The sequence below is a fragment of the Aegilops tauschii genome, chromosome 1 (genome assembly GCF_002575655.3).
Source record: "Aegilops tauschii subsp. strangulata cultivar AL8/78 chromosome 1, Aet v6.0, whole genome shotgun sequence".
Lineage (NCBI taxonomy): Eukaryota > Viridiplantae > Streptophyta > Magnoliopsida > Poales > Poaceae > Aegilops > Aegilops tauschii.
The window spans coordinates 144,218,392-144,224,509 of NC_053035.3; the positions used below are offsets into that span (position 1 = coordinate 144,218,392).

Genomic DNA, 6,118 nt, shown 5'->3' on the forward strand with positions numbered 1-6,118 from the left:
TGATCCATGACATATGTGAGAGTTTTAATTAATGGTTAAATTTAAGGTGGCTACTTTAATACACATCTGGGTGGATTGGTTGAGGCACCCTGGAGCACCCAGTGGTTGTCTGGGCACCTGGAGCAATCCAGCGTTGTCCTGGGATATCCCGGAGTACCCATGTGATCATACTACGGTTTGCCACCTAGGCTCAAAGGGATCATACGATTATTCATGCTGAAAACTTCCGTGTGCAGCCACAAGCCATTATGGGCTCTGGCATAGTTGAGTATGTTGTGTGACCTCTTTTAGTGGTAGGCTAGCAGATGTAGGGGAAAGTAGGTGGTACTGTCTACCCAGAGTAAAGAGTTGATGGTTTTGAAAGACTGTGTCTCGGTCATACGTTTCTCAAACAACTTGTAGTGCGAGAAATCCAACGGAGGAGATCGAGTCTTGTGGGGAAAAGTGTGCAAACCTCTGCAGAGTGTACAAACTAATCATGGTTAGCCGTGTCCTCGGTTATGGTCATCTTGAGTAGCTGGTACTTGAATTATTGATTTGATCTCATCACTCTACTTAATTAATTTGTGGGGTTGATGATTATTAATTTGGGATTGAGTTGGAGGAACCTTCTCAATGTTTTCAACAAACTTTGTAGTTAAATAAAATATATTCCTTTGTTGTAGGAAAAAACTAGCTTTCTGCAAAAAAATTAACCATAGTCTCCACCAGCCAAATATGCATATAGTTATAGCTGTTACATGTTCATTGCTCTATAGTGTTATTTTGCCAGCATATTCCATGTGCTGACCTTCACAGACTGTAACGTATTATGTTACAGAGGTTTCAGACCAAGAGTAAGGTGCGCTAGGTCGTTGTCGTGCACTCAGCTATGCCGTTGGAGTTGATGGACTCATTTACCTTCGAAGCTTCCGCTGTTATCTTATTTAGATGGCCTTCAACCATATTATTATAATAATTTCTCTTTTAAGACATTCATTGTATTAAGTGTGTGATTGAACTCTGTTATAAATCCTTGAGTACTGTGTGTGTCAGTATTACCGATCCGGGGATGACACTTAAGCACAAAGATTTGACCGCCTGAGGCCGGGTCGCTACAGTTGTTAAGTTCATCACACTGTTTATTTGCTTAATGTAGAAATAATTTTATCGACAAATGAATTCCCACCAGTTCTTAAAAAATGACTATGTGGTTGACTTGGAAGGCATTTCATAACATGTATATTTCCTTTTGAGGATGACTACCTAAAAAAGGACCAAATACATCACTTGGTACATTCAGATAGCATCAGCGAACGAAGCTCCTCGGGCACGTCCGCAATTATCAATGAGTCCTCATGCCATCTAGCTTTGGCAGCGAGCTCATGTGCTAGACAGTTTTGTTCCCTTATGATGGCCTTGGCCCGAACTGAACTGAAGACCCGGCTTGTGTTTTTTATCTCACAGACAACCCAGAAACATCTCGATCGGTTTGATCTGGCTTGGCCCAATTCATTTGCAACCATTTTGTTGTCAGTCTCAATGATCAGTGGGCCTTGGTACAGTCTTGACAGCGATACCAGACCCATCAGGATAGCTTGCCCCTCTGCCTCTTCAACTTATCTGCATTTATTCATCGATTTACTCGCCGAGAAGACAACATGCCCCGTATGATCCCGTGCGATCGCGCTAGCCCAGGCTTGGCCTGTGCCTGACAAAAAGGCAGCGTCAGTGTTCAGTTTTACAACACCTTCAGACGGCTCTTTCCGCTGGGCATTTGGCTCGACGTTCGGCTGATTCCTAGGCGTGGTGTGTCCAGATGCAGACAGGGACCAGCAACTCTTGTTTCCCTGTCCAACAGCAGATAGCGACAGATTCCTGATTTCCTCCTCATATTGCACAAGGAACATCACCGGTCTCGAAATGGTTTCTTTGCCATCACTGTGGACACAGTTATCTCGTAGAAACCAGGTTCTCCATAACAACAGCAGAATTTTTTTTCTTATCTCTGAATCATACTTGTCCAGTAGGATTTGTAGCCAGTTTGTTCCAGTGTACCAGAACTCCTTTTCTTCTGGAAGCCTCCACTCTTTCCTCATGGCAAATCTCAACGCCTTACTTTTTGTGCATGATATAACAACATGATATTCATCTTCCTCCCCGTTCCCACATATGTCACACACACTATCCTGAACAATATATAGTACGCTTGCATAACATGTATATTTGCCTCATAATCAGAATGGGTGGTAGAATTACATAAGAGCAGTTTGTCCATTTCAGTGATACAACTTTCTGAAGGAACCGTGTCAATGATTCCCACAGAAAATATGGCGTCCGATACTGGGAAATGTAATAGCACACTAAGTCATAATTCTGAATGCTTAGGAATTTGGAGAGTATTATTTCTTCGAAAAAATGGACAAAGCAAATGAGCATGGTCCAATGCAGGTTCTGCAACTTCTATTTTACGTGTGTTTTTGTAAATAATTTATCGGAAACACAAAGGAAGACAATATGTTTGAGTAGGTAACAATATGTTTTAGAAGATGATGGCTTCCTAAAATTTAAGCACATAACTGAAATTTACTGAACCGTGGGAGATGGATCGGTGGTACAGTAGAAGAATGAACAAATAGATTTTATTTCTATTTTCGACAACCTACATGTACAACAATGAGAAGTTCCTCAAGAACCAAGCTTACAACAGTGAATAAGAGGGGAAAGCAATATGGCAATTTAATGTCTCATCCACCCTGCAAGTTGGCAGCATCCCAAGTGATGATCAATTTTAAACATAATCTTTAACTGCAAGAATGACTACACTACAATTCGTCATTTGTTTGTTCCGGGCATTTCTACCCTGAATAAGAGATAATACAAGGACAAACTTAAAGTATGCTAATGCGGTGTAGTGCCATCAGGCATGGATAAGTATACAGGGAAAAACTCATGTTCTAGTCATTTTTTACCCCGAACGATGCATGGAACGACCAATAATAAACAAATTAGGAAAATTATGCATCTCTCTTTGTCCATAATAAGGTTCGTCACTTCTACCAAATCAGTTAATTGTTTAACTATATCATTCGGCCGCCACTCTGTCCACGTGGGGAGTGTGCTAGCATTAGTAGCATGTATCTAAACTCTGATTACCGGCTCGTACATTGATTAACAATAATGCTGGTGCAGAGAGAACTCACTTGTGTTGAGAAACTGAAGAAGTGTTGGCGAAGGGTTGAGGGAGCTCGAAGGGATTGGTATCACTGAGCAAGTTGTGCTTCATTACAATCCCTAGAAAACTTCAGAAAGGGTGTTTTTGTCCACCCACATAAATCAAAAGGTAAATCTATGATTGCGCGGCAGGCCTGATAATCCACTCCAAACTAATAAAAAATAGATCAATCTGTGACTTGTTGAGTAATTAACAAACCCGGTGTTGTTGTCCACTACCAGCCGGCTGGAGGCCCCCACTCGTTTGGCTCCGCCTACTCGGTGCCAGCAGATTAGCACATGGATGCATCCGCCGGCGGTACCAACTGCACATCAAAGAACAACGGATTAGTACGTTGACAGGGATAGAAAAATATGAAACTCGGACACACGAAATTTGCAGTTATCAACAAACACTAATTTGAATACCTTCTAAATCTCACATAGTGCAGGGGTGCTGTGAATATCATTGTGTTCCATACATAATGTTCCTTTCTTAGTCTACTACCAGGTGCAGAATCCATCGACCACCACGATCCTCTGTCACATTAAAGCTGTTCTACATCATCAGATTAGAGTCTTTGCTCTTGTTGATAAATTGTGTAACACTCTGAAACACAATGATAATTTTTTTACTCGTTAGATTCAGATTAGAGTCTGTTTTTTTACTCTAAAACACAAAAAGATCATTGTCCCATTGTCAACGGGGTAAAGAAAGAATAGATTATCTTCATACCCCCGTATTTATGAAAAATATTTAGTCAACAAAAACATGTATACTGGCCCACTTCATTGCAAACCAACTCACGTGTGCAGCAACGTTATTTATTAATTAATGTAAAATAGTCTGCCACTCAACAAATTTTAGAACCAAATGGACAACTATGAAGAAGCATAAGTATTTTGTAATCCTTTTTTGTTTCCCTTATATGTTGCAGGCAGCATACGATACTTATCTGAAATACCTAAAGGCACAAGAATAGCTAGTGAAGAATGAAGAAACTTTAATCTAACCTCGCTCAATATGGTGTATTTCCTTGAGCACCCATGCGAGTGTCTTAGCTCTTCTTCGTACGCATGGGGCACCAGCATGTTCTCCAAGGAGGACAGTAGCTCTCACCCACGACCTCCTCGATGTCGTTGGCGAAGTAGCAGGGTGACAGCATGGAATTGCTTGGTCGCCTGTGTGGGTGGCCTCAAGGCGCTGCTGGTGGGAGGTCACAGACGAGCGCGTGATGTCGGTGAAGGTGGATCTAGAGAACAAGAATTCAACCTACAATTAAAGATTGCACATACATACTATGTAAGCCCTCCATATGTCTCAATTCAGATTACACATGTCTTACCTGCATCTCAATACTCCACATAATGTTGTGATTCAAACTGTCCTCCTCACCTTCTACAATTTTGTTGTTCGTGTACGCTACCCTATCCCCTGGTCGAAAAGCAATTACCGATTAGTGCAAAGGGATAACATAGAGAGGGCGGAAAAATGACTGGTGCAACTCCCAGCCACGTCTCTCCCAAATTCATCTCCCTCGCCGACCAAATATGAGTGCAAAATCGCCTGCTCCCTAGCCTCTCAACCATGTCAGGTGTAAATAGAACAACCGCTAGTCGTCGCCTCCGCATCCCCATCAGGCCATCAACCACACATCATGCAGAGAACAACACGAGAACACACATCATGCAGAGAACAACACGAGAGAACAACACGTACAATATTGAGAGAACTATGCATGATTCAGAGAAAAACCATCACGTTCCTCGCGCACCGTCAGCACACACCAAGCATGATCCAAAAGTGGTGGATCCAAAATTTGCAAACTTACTAGGAGAAGTGCTAATGAAAGGTACCGTGCAGGCTAGCTAGGGTGAGTCCTCTGGAAGGTGATACGTCCCATTCAGGCTGACCCCCCTTTGCTTTGGTCTAGTGTTGTTAATTCTCTGCTGAATAAATACCAACATCGGCAATGGATGTACAAATTTTGTGGAGTCACCATGGCGATGCAAGATCCGAAGAAAATATATAGTGGGGGCTGACCTTGCTGCTGCTGACCAACGTAGATTGAGGAGGCAATGGCTACGGGCTTCGAGTACGACGTCAGGGAGGATGATGCCTAGGTCGTTGAATGTATCCCCAACCATGGATCTCCTCTTCCTCCTTTTGATCGCCTCCCGGTCTCACAAGCACCCTTGCCCGGGATACACGGACGCAGTACGCGCAGGAAGATGGATAGAGCCACACTCCCTACCTTGACCGATCACTGATGTGGAGGGGGTCAACGATGGCCGGATCTGGAACGTCGGCGGGTGGGGAGGCCATGGCCGTCGTGGCGCCGATTGAGATCCATGGCGAGGCGTCTTCGCAAGGGAGGCGCGGTAGCGTGTGGATTAGGATCGACAAGGCATCTGGGGGCGGCCGCCATGGCTTGCAGGCGGGATTGGGGCGATCGTGAGGAGGATGAGGAACCGGTGGTGTGCGTATGTGCTTGCACGGGTTTCGTCGGGAGGGAGGAGTGGGTTTTTTCGTTGTTTAGCAGGAGGGGTGATGGGACGGGATGAAAAAAAACGACGAAAAAAGATCAGATGAAAATAAACCGTGAAGGCTATTGACCAATTCAGACATTATAAATAGAGATTATACAATGGTTTCGAGTAAAGTCACATGAAAAGAAAGTTTTGAATAACCTACATCTTCCTTTTATCTTTTTATTAGAAAGTTGCAACGGGGGCATGTAGTAATGACCCTGATTTACATATCTTTTCATTGTTAATATGATTACATGTTGAAAATTAATTTTAGCTGCCAATTAAATTAGGTACAAGGTCTTTCTTTTTTGAGAATAATTAAGGTACAAGATCCGTATCAGTCTGCTGATACGACACACACTTCGGCCGCCCTATACGGACACCAGCGGCTCGT

The 6,118-nt window shown here is 43.2% G+C and overlaps 1 long non-coding RNA gene across 11 annotated transcripts; it reads right to left on the reverse strand.

Moving 5' to 3' along the window:
* Nucleotides 1-1,193: 1,193 nt before the first annotated feature.
* LOC109755294 (uncharacterized) lies at nt 1,194-5,716 on the reverse strand. Of its 11 annotated transcripts, none has more exons than XR_012204291.1 (7): nt 5,237-5,700; nt 5,050-5,139; nt 4,539-4,627; nt 4,207-4,445; nt 3,622-3,746; nt 3,183-3,518; nt 1,194-2,168 (listed from the first exon to the last, which is right to left on the reverse strand). It is a non-coding gene; the product is annotated as an uncharacterized lncRNA (long non-coding RNA). The 11 variants fall into 11 exon arrangements; XR_012204282.1 differs by having other exon boundaries at nt 1,194-2,322; XR_012204297.1 differs by having other exon boundaries at nt 1,194-2,322; nt 4,207-4,465.
* Nucleotides 5,717-6,118: the final 402 nt, after the last annotated feature.